An 18,111-nucleotide genomic window follows, 5' to 3' on the forward strand; every position below is an offset into this window, starting at 1 on the left:
GAGAGAAAATTGCCTGCTGTACGAATCTATTGCCGTTCCCAATAATTCATTTTAAATTTTTAAGGGCTTATTAGTTTTGAATTAGTTAGATTAGTCGATCTAGGTTGTATTTTTCATACTCCTACACTATTTTCCTTCTTTTTGCGTTTGAATAGAGCAAAAAGTCCATGCAGAAGCAAAATTATCAATTCCATTATGTTCAAGTTATTTATTGGGAAGAATCATCCCTCCATCCACCTCGACCTAAATTTCAGTATGTTTCACTAACTTCTGGTTGATATATGGTATTTTCTGTCGATACATGAACAAAAAATTAACTATTTCTTCTTTGTCTTTTTTTTATTTAAAAAGTTTCACTCATAAAATATGAAATTGGAATTTGATTGTTTGATTTGATGTCATTACTATGAGAAATTTGAACCCAATGATTAGGAAATGGTTAGAATAAGTTGGTTGAGCAATTTAAGTTATTGACTTGATTCATCATAAATTGTTTTTCTTGATTTGATAAAATTTGGTCCTTTTAGGCTAAAATCCTATTCATCCTAAATTAATTGGGATTTTGTTATGTAATGAGATATTATAAACCTCTTTGTTGAGTAATAATGATGTTAAGAATGTATTTTATTTAGTAATAAATAATGCTTGAATCTTTGAATGAGCATTATTTAGGATCTTAGTCAATATATGAAGTTTTCACAAAATGACATGTTTTCTTTCAGTAGCCCCATTTTGTTAGGGAGTGTGTGGAAAAGAACAATAATCGACTATGCCTTGTGAAGTACAAAATTTGTCAAATTCAGTTGAAGTACATTCGCCTACTAGAGGTCAAGCCTTGATACAATTGCAAGTGCCTTCCACCAAAAGTGATAAGTCCTAAGTTCAACCATTTTAGATTGAGTATATTTATCTCCAAACTCACTCAGGATTTTAAGTTTCCATAATGGCTTTAAAATTCTAAAATATGGCAAAAACTTTTGATTTATTTTGTAACTAATTCAACCATGTAAACTAGTGAAATGATCAAGAAAGTATAGATGTTAAAGAAAAGTATTTACTGATGTGAAAGGTGCTAGCCCCTAGACATCGGTATGGATTAGTTTTAAAGGTGCAGAAACTTTGAATTTAGAAATACAAAGGAAATTTTTGCATTTTGCCACTAAGGCAATGTTTACAAAGATGTGGGACATTTCGAGAGTTGAAAAATGAAAATTTGGATAATTGGTAATGCAGATTATAACACATTTCTCAAATGACCAAGTCGCTTCTACCATAAGTCGCACTAGTTGGTAAAGAATTAGCTTTGAGTATTTTGCAATTCAAACAAGGACAGTTCTAAGTTGGCATTCTATGGCACTTACAATAGAACCTATTAGTGGTGACTACCGTTGAAGCAACTTCAGTAATACTACTTCGCCATTGTTAATACTACTTTGCCATTTGAATCCACCTTCCTTTTACACAATATCTCGTTACTGATAAAAGATATGGATTATTAGTCCACAATAAGCTACCATTAAAATGCCCTATGTTACCCAGTGTTGACAGCTTCTAATAGAATTTCAGATGCCTATGCCCGTCCTGATCTAAAATTATTTGCCCACTCTTTATTAGATTTAGCTGCACTAAGAGCAGCGAAAGAATTCATATTTGAAGCAAACTGAGAATTTTTTTTTTTGCTTCTAAAGTGCCAAATAATTCAATCTCAATTGTTTGATTATTTGATAATCCAATTCACATCATCATGAAAAACATTCTTTTCACCTCATCGGTGAGGGCACGAACTGCCGGAGTTGATCCCATTCCCCGATAGGTGGAGAGAAGACAGAGAGGAGGTTAAAGATATTATCTTAAAGTACTTCACAGAGATTTATAGCACAACCTTTCTAATTGAGTTTGAAACTAGCCTTGGAGCAGTAGGCAGGAGAGTTTCAAAAGCCATGAATGCCGAGCTCTTAAAGAAATTTAGAGAAGAGGAAGTGTGGCGAGCCCTCATACAGATGCATTTCACAAAGTCCCCAGGCCCGGATGGTATGCCCCCTATATTTTACCAAAAGTATTGGGATGTGGTAGGTCCTCAGGTAGTTCAAAGTGTAATCCATACTCTTAGATTCGGTATTATGCCAAATGGATTAAATGATACATACATCTGTCTGATTCCCAAAGTTAAATGCCCCTAAAAGATTACAGAATATCGCTCGATTAGCTTATGTAATGTGATATATAAACTTGTATCCAAAGTACTTGCAAACAGGTTGAAAGGAGTCCTCCCGACAGTGGTTAGTAATGCCCAAGGCAAATCATAGATAATGTCCTGGTAGCTTTCGAGGTCATGGATTGTATCGATTAAAGGAGGAAAGGGAAAGAAGGACTAATGGCAATCAAACTAGACACGAGCAAGACATATGATTGGGTTGAATAGGGGTACTTGGAGGTGATGATGCGAAAAATGGGATTCTAGGAAAGGTGGATATCTTTAATGATGATGTGTGTGACCACGGTTTCACATTCGGTGTTAATCAATGGGGAGACTAAGGGTAGGATTGTTCCAACAAGAGGACTTAGGCAAGGGGACCCTATTTCCCCGTACCTATTCCTTCTATGTGCGGAAGGCATCTCGGCCATGTTGCAAAGAGATGAGGTTGGGGAAAATCTGATGGGTGTATCAGTGTGTAGAAGGGCGCCAAGGGTTTCCTATCTACTTTTTGTGGATGATTGAAGAGGGGCTTAATGTCTGCAAAATCCTAGAAAATTATGAAAGAGAGTCTAGGCAAAAGCCAAATAAAGAGAAAACATCACTCTTTTTTAGCAAGAATACGACGGAGGAGGTTAAAGAAGCGGTGAAAGAAATGTTTGGGGCTTAGATCATTCACTAACACAAGAGGTATTTGGGGCTACCCCCATTGGTAGGGAAGGGAAAATTGCTGTCTACTGCAGGCCGAGAAATCTTAATAAAGGCAGTTTCCCAAGCTACTCCGACATACACAATGAACAGTTTTAAAATCCCTGACTCCCTTTGCTGTGACCTGAATTCTTTGATTAGTTATTTCTGGTGGGGACAACGTGACAAAGAAAAGAAGCTAGCATGGATCGCCTGGGAGAAAATGTGCAATCCGAAAGCTGATGAGGGGATGAGTTGTAAAGATCTAAAGGCTTTCAATCTAGCTTTGCTTGCAAAAAAAGGATGGAGGCTCATCCAAAACCCGGGTTCTCTTGCACACAGAGTTTTGAAAGCGAGGTATTTCTCGGAAAGAAATTTTATGGAGGCATAGCTAGGCAAGAATCCATCATACACATGGAGGAGTTTGATGGCAGCGAGAAAAGTCCTGGACAGGGGGTTGCGATGGAGCATAGGAAACGGGCAAAGTGTGAGAATTTAGGCTGACTAATGGTTGCCAACCCCACACTCTTTCAAGGTGACAAGCCCTCGGCCACAAGCTTTTGAAGGTGTTATGGTGGAATCTCTCCTAATCCGGGATAAGGGTGGCTGGGAAAAAAACTTGGTGAGTAGCAGTTTCCTCCCTCACGAAACAGAGGCCATTTTAAGCATTCCAATTAGCCAAACTTTCCCTGAGGATGCACTGACCTGGGCATGGACTCAAAATGGGAGGTTTACTGTGAGCAGTGCGTATAAGGTAGCATGTTGTTGGCTACTAGAACAAAGGAGCAAGGCTGATGGGGGCAAGGTTTCAAATCCGAATAAGAGAGGTGAGTTCTAAAAATTTTATTTGGCGATTGTATTGTCCAAGTAAGGTTAAACAATTCATGTGGAGGGCGGGCAAGAACATCCTCCCTACGAACTACTGCCTTAAGCTCAACAAAATTCCCATGGAGGATGTGTGTGGGGTGTGTGGAAATATAGAGTCATCGAGGCATGCTCTTTGGGATTGTGAGGTGGCCAAGGTTGTTTGGAGGGAGTCAAAGCTTCCCTTGCCTAAGTTTCGAAGTCTGGTGCGTGAATTCATTGATGTTGTGTGGAAAATTTGGGAAGACAAAAGGGAGATCAGCTGGGAGACCTTTGCTACTACAGCATGGTGCATTTGGAAAAATAGGAACTCCATAAAGTTTAAAGGTCGATGCAAGGCAGTGAAGGCAATTGCTAAGGAAGCTGAACTATTAGTGGAGGAATTCAGTGCATTGAATGCAGTAGTAAAACAATTAGTGCCTCCGAGAACTGGGGTGTGGAGTCCTCCTTGGGAGGGGTGGTACAAAGTTAATGTGGATGGGGCGGTGTTCAAGGAGATTGGCAGTTGCGGGGTTAGGGTTGTAATCAAGAATGAGCAAGGCCAAATTATGGGAGCTATGAGTAAAAAGCTGGCTCTACCATTAGGGGCTATGGAAGTGGAAGCTAAAGCGTTTGAGGAAGGCATAATGCTAGCAGGTGACCTCGGGCTCAAACAAGTGATTTTGGAAGGAGACGCTCAACTAGTCATCAATGCTCTGTTGGGTAAATGTCTCCCACCAACTTCAATCCAAATGATTATAGCAGGAGCAAAGCAATGGAGGTAGAAGGTCCAAGACTAGAAGATCAACTATGTCCGTATAACAGGAAATTGTGCAGCTCACCTTATGGCTCGGAATGCCAAACTCATTGCTGATTGTGTAGTGTAGGTTAAAGATACCCCACCTATTATCCAATGCCAAGTGCATAGAGATGTACTTCTTTTGAACCAGAGTTCTAATTAATGAAATATGTTTGGGTTTGACTATCAAAAAAGAAAAAAGAAAAAAAAAAACATTCTTTTTTTTTTTTCTGTTCGAACAAGGTGGCCAACTTGATAGTATTTGAACATGTTGAGCTAGGTTTGGGGTGTGACATAAACCTGAAGGTCCAAACATAGACTAAACTTTGAAAATATTGATAAACAATAGGAGGAAAAAAAAAAAAAATATATATATATATATATATATATATATATATATATATATATATTGCATTTTTCAAAAGTACCAACCATAGATTAAACTCTGAAAGCAAAATAGGTAATTACAATACAAGCCAATCATCAAAGAAAAATGAAGATTAATTTTCAAGTCAATGCAAGCATATGTTTATACATCACCCATCATAATTTTTTTCGCGCAAACTGGCTGTGCTTAAGATTTGAACTCGCACACCTTTGGTTAACCAATCATACAATTAGGAGTTAAAACACACTGAGTTAAGCCCAACTTCCTACTACTCAGACTCGGCTCTTGCAAAAAATTTATAGAACTCAATATTGGCTCAAGCTTCATTCCAGTCTCAATATTCTGGTTGGAGCTCAGCTCGTGCAATACTCAACTCTCTTCCAAGCTGATTGCAAGATCCAAAAAACTTCTAAATGCTAGCTGTTTTGAGCATTTAAACTTCAAAAGCTGATGAGCTCTACATCAAGGGTAAGGTAATTGCACATAAGTGATGGCTTTTTATTACAGGAATGGCTACTCTTTTCATCATTTGTTTGAAAAAGGAGAACCAGAGAGAGAAAAGTCCATCTTATACATGAAAAGCTTACAGAGAGATGACAAAATAATGAAAATAATAATAAAAAATGAAAATAGAAAAGTTTAGAAGAATGTGCTGTCTATGCTTGATTCCTAAAATGAAAGCATCAGATCAGTTTGAGAAGAAGAATATTCCCTCAGATCTATGATGGAGAACCTCTATCAAGCCAGCGCACCAGCTGAGCATAATGGTGCTAAAGCCCAAAAGTCAGAACGTAGTTCAAGCACAGGTCATCTTGCTTAACAAACAAGCCAAGCAAACTTTGATCGAGCTGCTTGCAAGCAGCTTGGCTCTTTTTTTAACCCTACAGTACTTGAGAACAGCTTTTCACATGTACCTACCACAAGCAAGAAAAGAGTTGGAAGAACAGGTTTTCTAGCATTATTTTAAATAAAATCAGAAAGATCAAAGGTAAGAGGCACTAAACACTTCAGAAAACTGAACCCCAACCAAAAACTAAAAAAAATACCAACATCAAATATGGACAAAAAATCCTTAAAACTGCACAGTTGTAACTTCAGAGGCATTTAGTGAAGTTTCAATGAACAAACAAAAAATAAGCCAAAGAAACAGCAGCACTAAACTGCAATTAGGGCTATTCACTCAAAATGTAACAAAATTTAATTAAAAAAGATTTTTTTTAAATGTCATAGATATAAATCTTTTAGTAGCCACTAACTTTTTCACCAGACATGCCAAAGGAAATCTTTTAGTCCGTGTGTGGCTTACAAATAAAAAAATAAAAAGAGTGAAATGATTAATATATTTTATCCATTGCAAAGACCTAAGGGTTTGTATGAATCAAACTACAAATTAAGGATCAAACAGCTGGTGTGGTGAGCATGACAGTCACAATGCTGTAGAATAAATTGAGCATGTCAATATGAGATACTTACATTTACATAGAAGAAGGTAAGAAGGCACCGAAAAAATAGTTTAAGGAAAGACATGATTATCATATTGAAAGGATACGTAAGGCACAAGAATAGAATTTTCAGGGACAAAATGGTTTTGTAATCCTGTTCCATCATAATAGACCAAGCAATGAGATAAATCAAGTGCTCAGGATTGGGAAAATAAAGGATGCCTTTCGCAAAAATCTGGAGAAGTTACAAACTAACCATCCAAAATCCTGGAGAAGTATTGGATAATGACTGCTTGAATATGTTTCTCTATAATGGTTTATAATAAACTTCACACGAGGATTCATCACCACAAATGACAATGACATCAGTAGCTAAAAAAAAAAATCAATATAAACGCAAACAATTTACACATGACCTGCCTGGCCTCATTTCAGAAAAGAAATACAGAAGAATTTTTTGAACAAGGTTCAGATCAATAGCAGCCACCAGAACCAATGCCAATTATGTAGAAAACTGCAGCAGAACAATCAACATTCAGTCCACATCCACAAACGCATTGCAGTCAATGTCTTGCAGGGTGATATTCACCATATATAAATTGTTTATGTGACGAGAACAGAGAGGGAGGCATTTCTAATTAAGGCTTTCATGAATTGCACCCATCCCTGGGACCCACTTGTACTCAAAAGATGGATTCACATTCAAATGGTTCTGCAGTAACCGTACCCGATAATAAACAGTATCCATTTTATCACAAAAATGACCGATACAGGAACATGAAGGCTCATTAGAAGCAAACCTGATCAAAGCCAAAGATAAAGCCCCATCAACAGGCCTTGGATCCGAAAGATTTTGATCTCCCATCATTTTAACCTCTCTTTTTGTGGGGAAGTACACTTCTTCATTTCCATTAAAATCAGAGACCTTCAAATCTTTAGTGTAATGCTTAATGGCTTCACGTTTGGTTGACTCATGCTTCTCTGCTAGTGTCAAAATGCAAGAGAACCTCAAGTGATAAGTCACTACAGTTTTAACCATCTTGAAGTTGTGACAGCAACAGAAGAAATCAAGCCACCTTCTCCCTACTCCTGCATACCACTTGATAATATCAATATCTTCAAGAGCAATGAGTAACTTGATCGGCCTAGGGCGACCCATGTTATTTGTAAAACCAGCCATCTTAACTGCCTTCCTAACAAGTTCTACTGGTGCATCAACTTTCATACACAGCCTCGTCAAATCCTCAACCGTGCTCTTAGCATATTTCTGTTCCTCTTCCTCCTCCACTCTCTTTTCTTCTTTCTCTAATGCCTTTCTAGCTTGGACCGGACTCTGTCAACTTGCTCTTGGAACTTATCATAAGCATCAACCAGCTCTTGGGGCAATTGACCTCTAATGTGCCTCAAAGAGAGAAAATCGCCTGCTGTAAGCATCCGATGCCATTCCCAACGCTCTTCCAAGGAACCCAAGAAATCATGGACCACTTCATCAGTCCAAGTTCTGAAGATTTCTCGAACCTCATTTTCAATTTGAAAGTCAAATTTAAACCCATCACTTTGCTTTAACTTCTTAAAAACATGCTGCAATATCTTCATCCCCAGTATCTTTCTATTCCTCTGTCTAGCATTTTTAAATTCTAAAGCTCTAACTTCCTTCTGCCTAAGGTACTTCTTCCGTGCCCTAATTGCTTTCTCCGTCATGGGAGGATGCAAAACTGAAGGTGGAACTGCCTATAGTTCCATACCTAGAAAACTAATATTCTTAGATACTGAACTATGAATTGAAATTCTGTCTTCATTTTATCCACCCTCAAATCCAACCTACCTTCTAAATATTTCAAAACCCAATTCTTAAAGTCCATGGTCAACATCTTTGACCCGAACGTTATCACTAATATTTCATCCAAATACCTGACTACATTCATCTTCACTGGCTTATAAAACAGGCCAGACATCCAAACAAGCTGCTCTGATTTAAACTTTGGATTCTCCTGATTTTCTCGAAGGCGCATATCTTGAATTTCTTTATCAAACCCATTAAAGTAAATATTAATCAAAATCGAACACAACTCACTTTCTTGAGGAAACCCCCTTCCTAAGTAACAACCACCCAATTCAATTCCCACCACCTCATACTCAAACAACCTCTTTATTAAACCAATCAAAGAACCATCTTTTATTTTCTCTTCAATAAACAAACACAACATCAAACCCTTCTCTATCAAATGTGACACTAAACCACCAACTAGGATTCTCTACCGAGTTCTTAAGGTACCTAATGGCGGTGTGGTGTCCCATGCCGACATGCCCACCTTAAGAAAAAGTTACAAACCGCTCATCATACACAATTTCCAATACCAACCTAATAGCTTCAATCAAAACCTTTAATTTCAAGTTGGGCAAGACCAAGGACTCACCTTTCTTTCTTGAGGGTAGCATTGTGACACAACAAGCCTTAATATCGAACCGATTGTCGCAGAGCTGACTGCCCATTTCTTCGATATCGAGTCGCTTTAAGACTGAGTGGAGAAGGGGCTGCGAGTCAGTCAAGGGAGCTGAGCCTGAAACCATTGTTGGGTTGTGGAGTGGTGGCAGTGAGAAGGACATTGGGCAAAGCGATGACGTTTAAGACAAGGTTGGAGAACTTGCCTTGGGAGTATTGGGTGAGAACTAAGGCTTGGAGGGCTGAATTCAGGTGGCTTTATTCTTCTGAGGTGAATAAGCATTGAGACAATGAGAATTGAGAAGAGAAAAGTGGAAGTTTCGGATTTTGAAATTGTGCCTGAGTTCGAAATTGAGATAGTAGCTGGCCAAGCTTTCGCGAATAGCAAACTTTTTTATTTGTTTTTATAAATTATGTTTTTTTTTTTTGTTAAATAAATTATGTTTTTATATTGGTTTTATAAATAAACTCTCTAGTCTCTACTGTTCAAAAAGAAATGTAAATGTAAAAAAAAAAAAAAAAATCAATGGGTAATAAAAAGAACTTTTAGCTGATAAAAAAAGCTATGGTGTAGAATAGAGACTCCTATAATGACTCTCACATAGTCACGTGGGGTCGGGTCGACTACTGTACATTCTCGAATCTTGAAAAACAAAGTAGTTTCCAGGAAATTTCTCACGCCACTTCACAAGTCACATTTCTCAAACAGAAGGCCACTTCCAAAGTAGTCTCTGCTTTTCAAAAGGTATTCCATTTCTCTCATAGCTTCGATTCGATCTCTCTCTGATTCGACGTACTTTCAAAAGCTACGAACTCAATTCAGGCTGGGAGTCGAATAGTTTCTTATTTTTTTCATACTTATTATTATTTTTTTAAATCTTTCTTCAGTTCTAAACTTCTAATTGATTTTTTTTTTGGGGACACGTAGATCTATATATCCAATGGCTTTAATGGGCATGGAAGCTGACTCGTCCTCTTTCCCAAGTTCTTCTTCTTCTTCTTCTTCTTCTTCTTCTTCTTCTTCTTCTACTGCTCAAAGGAAGTATGATGTCTTCCTCAGTTTCAGAGGCGAGGACACCCGCAACAATTTTATGGATCATCTATTCAATGATTTGAAAGGCAAAGGCATTCACACTTTTAGAGATGACGAAGAACTAAAGAAAGGGAAAGCCATTGGACCAGAGTTGTTGGAAGCCATAAAAGAATCCAAATTTGCTGTAATCATCCTCTCAAAAGACTACGCATCTTCAACTTGGTGCTTGGATGAACTTGCACACATCATTTTTTGCAAGGAAGAGAAGGGAATGACAGTTTTGCCTGTTTTTCATTATGTCGATCCATCTGATGTACGAAAACAAAGGAAAAATTTTGAACAGGCTTTTGTTGAATATGAAGAAAAGGAGAACAAAGAGAGCGTCGAGAAATGGAGAGTTGCTTTGAGAAAAGTGGGCAACCTCGCTGGATGGCATTTACAGGATACTAGGTAACACAACTTGGCATATTTATTTATTTTAAATATTCAGATGACTCACTTCAAATATATAACTTATTAACTCTATTTGGAACCTTATAAGTAGATCTATTTACATGTTTCATTCTACATCTTTTGATTTTGTCCTGATCCCATATTTTTTTCTTGCAGTCAACAGAATTGCACATTAAATATGTATTTTTTGTTTGTTTGTCTCTGTGTTTTTTTGTAACCTATAGGTGGTTCAAACTCAATGTATATTGAACTTTCTTCATTGCAGGCCTGAGTCACAAGATATCCAAGAAATTGTGGGATGCATATCACTTAACTTGAAATATGATGCATTCCCATATATTACCAAAGACCTAGTAGGAATATACTCTCCAGTGGTGGAATTGGAGTTGTGTTTAGCTGTAGGGTCAAATGATGTTCGTTTTATAGGAATTTGGGCGATGGGGGGAATGGGTAAGACAACTCTTGCTAGAGTTGTTTATCATATGGTTTCTAAAGAATTTGAAGCTCGTGGTTTTATTGAGGATGTTAGGAAAAATTTTGAAAATTATGGTTGTGTTCCACTACAACAGAAAATTATTGATGACATTTTGAAGGATAATAATTTGAAAATAGAAGAGGAGTATGATGGAGTTCTCAAGATCAAGAGTAGGTTAAGTCGTAAAAAGATTCTTCTTGTTCTTGATGATGTAGATAAACCGAAACAATTAAAAATGTTATCTGGGGAGCATGATTGGTTTGGTCCCGGCAGTAGGATTATCATAGCAGCAAGAGATAAGCATGTGTTAGAGGCACATGGAGTGGATGAAATATATGAAGTTAAAGGATTGAATAATGAAAATGCTCTTCAGCTTTTTTGCTCGAAAGCTTTTAGAAAAAAGCATGTACTTGATGATTATATAGAGCTGTCTAATCATTTTTTGAAGTATGCTAGTGGCCTTCCCTTAGCTCTTGAGGTTTTGGGTTCTTTTTTGTTTGGAAAAAGTACTGTCGAATGGAAAATTGCGTTAGAGAGACTCAAAGAATTTCCTGAGGAAGGAATTCTCCAAGTACTTCAAATAAGTTTTGATGGACTGCAAAAGCCACAAAAGGAAATATTCTTGCATATTGCATGCTTTTTTAATCATCGGAAGAAAGATCATGTAGTAGAAAAACTAGATATTCTTGGCCTTTACCCTGTTCTTGGATTGGAGGAACTCATTGATAAATCTCTCTTAAAAATTATGTATGACGATATGGTGTGGATGCATGATTTGCTTGAAGAAATGGGTAGGAACCTAGTTTTGCAAGAGTGCTTTGATGATCCTGGGAAGCGTAGTAGACTGTGGGTTTATAAGGACATTGACAAAGTGTTAGAAAAAAATAAGGTAGGAGTTTAATTAGAGAATTTGATCTCTTTCCCTATCTTTTTGTTCAACAAATTTCAAATTTGAATTCTTATGCTAATAATATATTTTGCAATTCTTTATGATTATTAGGGAACAGAAGCAATTCAAGCCATGGATATTTTAAGTACTTCTAATGAAGAAAAAGAGGCACGTTGGAACCCTAAGGCCTTTTTGAAGATGGAGAATCTTAAATTTCTTAGAATTTGTGGCATTCACCGTGTCCCCACACATCTTCCTAATGATTTAAGAATTCTTGATTGGATTTCATATCCTTCAAAATCTTTGCCATCAAGTTTCCAGCTGGATGAGCTTGTTCAACTTTGTTTACAACAGAGCAAAATTGAACAACTATGGATAGGAATAAAGGTAAGTTTGTTAACAACTTTGCTTTTAAATCACAATAAATGAACACTAGGAAGCTAATTATTCTAACTTTTTTTTTCTTCCTCTTTTATCAGAATTTTGACAAGTTGAAGTTTGTTGATTTGGCTAGCTCCTTAAACCTAATCATAACTCCTGACTTCACCGGAGTGCCAAATCTTGAGAAATTAGTTTTGTCAAATTGCACAAAGTTACGCGAGCTTCACTCATCCAAGAAAGTTTGAAATGGAGTCACTCGTGACTCTTGAACTTTCTGGTTGCTTTGACATCGAGAAAATTCCAGAATTTGTTGGAAACATGGGATGCTTACAAGAGCTGAAATTGGATGGCACTGGTATTAAGGAACTACCTTCATCAATTGAAGGCTTAATTGGCCTGACTTCACTATCTCTAGCATATTGTGATGATCTTGTGTGTCTTCCTAGCGCCATTTGTAGTTTGAAATCGCTTGAATCTCTTGATCTTTCTTGGTGCTTAAAAATTGACAAATTGCCAAAGAACCTAGGGAATGTCAAAGGTCTAAAGGTGCTTAAGTTGAGTGGAACAGCTATAAAAGAGCTGCCTTCATCAATTGAACAAATGACAAGCCTTACTTTACTAACTTTTAATAAATGTAAAAATCTTGTGTGTCTTCCTAACTCCATTTTTAGTTTGAAGTTGGGTAATTCTCTTGATCTTGCTGGATGCTCAAAATTTGACAACTTGCCAGAGAACCTAGGGAATATTGAAGGTTTGGAGAAGCTTGATTTGAGTGGAACAGCTATAAAAGAGCTGCCTTCATCGATTGAACATTTGACAAGCCTTACTTTATTGTCTCTAAAAAATTGTAAAAATCTTGTGTGCCTTCCTAGCACCATTTGTTGTTTGAAGTTGCTTAATTCTTTGGATCTTTCTGGATGCTCAAAATTTGACAGCTTGCCAGAGAATTTGGGGAATGTAGAAGGTTTGGAGTTTCTTGATTTGAGTGGAACTTCTATAAAAGAAGTTCCTTCCTCCATTGTTCTCCTTAAAAATCTCAAAGAACTTCTTGTCCATGGATTGAAAGAAACATTATTTTCATTTAATTCCACGCCAACGAGTCATATTGTTGTGGGCTTATTATTGCCTTCCTTATCAGGTCTACATTCTTTAATATACTTGGATCTTTGTGATTGCGATCTTTCGTCAATCCCCGATGATATTGGCAACTTGTCTTCTTTAGCACGCTTAAATCTATGTGGAAATAATTTTGTTTCCCTTCCTAAAAGCATCTCTCAACTCTCTAACCTTCAGACACTCCATTTAGAGGGTTGCAAAAGGCTTCAATCATTGGAAAATGTTCCATCAACTATTGAATTTGTAATTGCAAACAATTGTACTTCACTGGAGAGATTGCCAGAACTACAAAATCATCCTTTTAGGTCATGTCCCTCCCGTTTGCTTTTCACGTATCTCAACTGCTTCAAATTGGTTGACAATATTCAAAGTGGAAGTAACATGCTTCAGGTCTCTCTCTCTCTCTCTCTCTCTCTCTCTCTCTCTCACAAACATTATGCTTTGTATTTTTCAGGGACAAAGTGGTAGACTACCAAACATGTTAGAGATTATTATTCCTGGAGGTGAAATTCCAAAAGGTTTTAGCCCTGCAAGGTTTATTTTGAAAAGTCCCCCTCGAAGTAAGCTTCAAGTGTTGACGGGTCATACATGGAAGATACAACTACAAGTGCCGTCTTGTGGGTGTGATGAGTTGATGGGAATTGCATTGTGCATTGTTTTTGTACCCAATGGAACATATCAAAGCAGCTGTGCATTTGAGGTACATGGATTTCGAGGGGCAGTTCCAGTAAAATCTGATTTTGCAATAAATTATGGTAAATTTGAGTCACCTACCATGCTAGACTCTGGATTTATGACAAATTATGGTAAAGTTGAATCACCTCACCTTTGGCTGCTCTATTTGTCCACGAACTATTCTGGCTCGAATTGGGGAGAAACATTTAGTCAAATTGATGCAAATGGAGCTCATCAATTTGAGATTGAAATATCTTCCCCAGAATATGAGGTGGAGAAAGTTGGCTTCCATTTGGTATACAAGCAAGACATCGAGGATCCCAATCAAACTATGGCACAATGCAGCAACAACAGTATGCTCTATGAGGATCTGGGTGATCTTCATCATGATCATTCCAATTCAGCTGCAGAAGGTTTCAGAAATAAGCAAAGCAATGATGGGGATGATGGGGCTGGACCTAGCAGAAAAGGCTACTCTGATGAGGAACCACAGCCAGAGAGGATTCATAGACCCGGAAGATTTATGGCTGATTCTGAGGATTCTAGTCAAAGGAAAATTTTTAACTTCAGTAAGTCATCATCTTTCTTGTTACTATTACAAATTACAAGTCATCATTTTGGGACATATATTAGCATTTTTTCAAAATGTTAACTTCAAAGCATTGTGCTTTCCTCATATTATCAGTGAACTTAGAAAAACATAAAATGCATGTTTGGTTTAACATATATTCTTCCAAATGTCAAAGACAATTATGCCTTTCCAAAAGCAAACGTGTATAAATAAGATCGTGAATACCATCCTAATGTGTCAACATGAGAAATATTTGGGTTTACCTTCATTGTTAGTATATCTAAAAGGAATACATTTCAACAACTAAAGGAGAGAGTTCCAATAAACTTGTTGGTTGGATGGATAAATTATTGTCTAAGGCAAGAAAGAAAATTCTCATTAAACCAGTTGCCCAGGCTATACCCACTTACACAATAACTTGTTTCCTTCTTCCAAAGGCATTATGTGAAGACTTGACTCACTTTGTAAGAAATTTTTGGCAGGGTAAAAAAAAAGGATGAAAAGAGAATGACTTGGCATAGTTAAGACAAGTTATGTGCTCCTTAGGAGAGAGGAGGGATGGGGTTTAGAGATTTACATGCCTTTAACTTGGCTTTGTTGGCTAAGCAAGGGTAGAAACTCCACCAAAAAAAAAAAAAAAAAGTGAACTCATTTTTCTATAAAGTATTCTGAGGAAAGTACTTTTGGAATGGTGATTTTTTGTATGCTAATTTGGGTCGTAATGAGCGATGCATTAGCATGTGGCATGATAAATGGATTCCCATCCAGATATAACGTAATCCCCCACCCCCCTTCCCCCCCAAAAAAAAGAAAGAAGAAATAACCTCCCAATGGATGCTAAGGTTTGTGATCTAATTAATGGGGAGGATGGAACACAGAAGAGTAAAGTGGTGAGAAGATCTTTCATGGATCATGAGGATGATGCCATTTTAGGAATCTGCCTATGCCCTGTATATGACAAAGGACAAGTTGATATAGGCTGCCACAAATGGATGCACTATTCCACATAGGCAAGAGCTCTTACAAGGTGAACACAAAGAAGCTGTGGAAGCAAGTTTGGAAAGCTGAAATATCTCTGTATCTGGGAAAGTTAAGAATTTCATGCGACATTCATGCAAGAACATTCTTCCTACAAAACTAAACCATTTACAGCATCATTTATCTACTGATGGGGTCTGTGAGGGATGTGGGAAGGCTCAGGAGTCTACTGGTCATGTCTTTTGTTGTTGCAAAATGGCTAGAGAAATATGGACCAGCTGAAATCTTGGCCACATAATGATTTCTGATGAAGAGGATTTTACTAATGTGTTTTGGAGAGTGGTTCAGGATGATAAGATCGAAGCCCATGTGATCGAATTAATTATGATGACTAACTGGGCTATTTGGACGCATAGAAATTAATTGAGGCTGGTGGCTTAAAATAGAGGGGATCTGACATTGCTAGAGGCACTTCATTGTTATTGGAGTTCCGTTCAGCCAGGGAATGCAATATTATGGCAACAGCAGCAGAATAAGTGAAGGTCTCCACTCGAACCTGGGATGTATAAAACCAATGTGGATGGTGCAGTGTTCACAGAGGAAAAGACAGCAAGGGTGGGTGTACTGATTCGAGATGAAATGGGTAACATTGTTGCAGGGGTGGGTGTACTGATTCGAGATGAAATGGGTAACATTGTTGCAGCTATGTGTATGAAGATTAATGCCCCCTGTCCTGTTTGGAGAATGAGTCTTATGGCATGGCTTAGTCAGTTATTCTCGCAGTTCAAATAAGATTTGGACCACCACTGGTTGCACTGGAAATTGAAGCCAAAGCTATGGAAGTCGTAGCCCACTTTGCAAGAGATATGGGTGTCCAAGAGGTTATTTTTGAAGGGGACTCTGTTAGTCTGGAATGCTTTTTCTGGGAAGATTGAAACACCAGAATGTTATCAGTGGAACCCGTGTGTGGATGCAAGAGTTTCAATGAGCTGAGATTTCTCAAACACAAAGCATAATGACAATAAACCAGCTCATTCGCTAGCTCAACAGTCAACACACTTAGCATGTTCAGGATTACTTGACTTGAGTTGAGGAGACCCCAAATTTTATAGAAAGCTTTTTGTGATTCATTAAAAATTTCAAGTTGCCAATAAAAAAAATTAAAAAAAGAGAATAGATTGAGAACGTACTTCTGTTTGTTTAAATATCTATTCACTAGGGAATGAAGGTCTTATCTAATAACAGTGAGTTGTTTGGCTTCATGAGCATGTTGGTTGAAATAGTTTTGATTGCGTAATTTGGAACTTGATTTTATACATTAAAATTATAATGTTTGTTGAATCATTTCCTTTTCTTTGTAAATCCTCTTTAATTCATTTTTCTTGTTATTTAGGAATATCAAAAAGAGTGTTCTTTTAATTAATGAGGGTAAAATTAATATTAAACTTCATATTTTATTTTCGATTGGGTATATTGTTTAACACATACTGGCCTTTAAAAAGGCAGTTTTTTTCAACGAAAGAACCAATCACATCTGATGGAGATATCATCACGAACCATGACATTTTCTTCTCTATCATGCGAAGTCCTTATTTTAATATCTCCCTTTAATCAAAATGCAGGAGAATGGATATTTCGGTTACTTTGTTGGTGTGCAAGAGACCAAGACAATAGAGATGATGAGTAGTATAAATGGGTATGGGACAGCCATAGAGTCAATTTCTCATTTGTACTCTTGTTTTCAATATTGGTTTTTAATTTTTACGTTGTCCAGGTATGCTTTTATAAACATTTGGAGAAACTTCTGCTTTTCCAACATCTTTTTCTACTGGGACGGTGTAGACTTTCAGGTCAGTCAATTAATGATTTACAAAAGGGGGTTTTGCTATAAATGTGATTTTATTGTGAAGGGGTATATTTGTTAAATTCCTTTATTAACAACTTTTCAGATACTAAGTTCTGTAAGTATACTACAGCATGGATGCAAAAGTTGGGAATCTCATTAATAGTCCCAGCCAAATTGAAATACTTCCTTTGGAGGACTGTGATCAATTCACTGTCCGTGATGCGGAAGGTATAGAGGCCATGGCAGTGTGATGAGCAATCTATTTTACCATAGAAAGAGACTGGTTGATGGTTATCAATGCAATATGCTGAGCAAGCGAAATGCACATCACCAGCAGGGCACATTGTTGAAGACGCAAAATGGCTTGCAACAGACATGAGAGCATGCAAATTCTAACATACTAGAAGTGAGGCAAACATGGCTCTGCACATTCTCTGGCACGCCCCAACCTCAAGCCCAATTTTTAGAAGCTCCTATGTATATGGCTTCAGGATATACCAGCCTCCATTGCAAATGTTATTTTAATTTTTTTTAATTGAATCATTGTTATGCTGGTTATTAAAAAAAGAAAAAGACAATATTAGCCTATTAGCCTAAATATTTAGGACTTTTTAGGAATTTTTTTAGATCTCCTTGGGTTTTCGTTTTCTTTTCTTTTTCTAATCTCTATTATTTACCATTATTAATCGGAACAAACAGGACATTAAATATTTACTACTTTGAATAAGAATGGCCAGAAGAAGAAAACAGACCACATAAAATTGTGGAAAAAAAAAAAAAAAACAGAAGATGAACATCAGGCTGTTACAAATCAGTCATTAAAAAAAATGGTTTACAAAGATACCCATTTGAAATTTCCAATAAGAGACTAAAAACTTTAGCTTGCTAATGCTTTTCT

At 37.1% G+C, this 18,111-nt stretch overlaps 2 pseudogenes; one reads left to right on the forward strand and one right to left on the reverse strand.

The window, feature by feature from the left end:
- Positions 1-5,463: 5,463 nt before the first annotated feature.
- On the reverse strand, positions 5,464-9,559 carry LOC142609221 (nuclear intron maturase 3, mitochondrial-like; annotated as a pseudogene).
- LOC142609599 (TMV resistance protein N-like) lies at positions 9,489-17,860 on the forward strand (annotated as a pseudogene).
- Positions 17,861-18,111: the final 251 nt, after the last annotated feature.

Source organism: Castanea sativa, chromosome 9 (assembly GCF_040712315.1).
Source record: "Castanea sativa cultivar Marrone di Chiusa Pesio chromosome 9, ASM4071231v1".
NCBI classification, from domain to species: domain Eukaryota; kingdom Viridiplantae; phylum Streptophyta; class Magnoliopsida; order Fagales; family Fagaceae; genus Castanea; species Castanea sativa.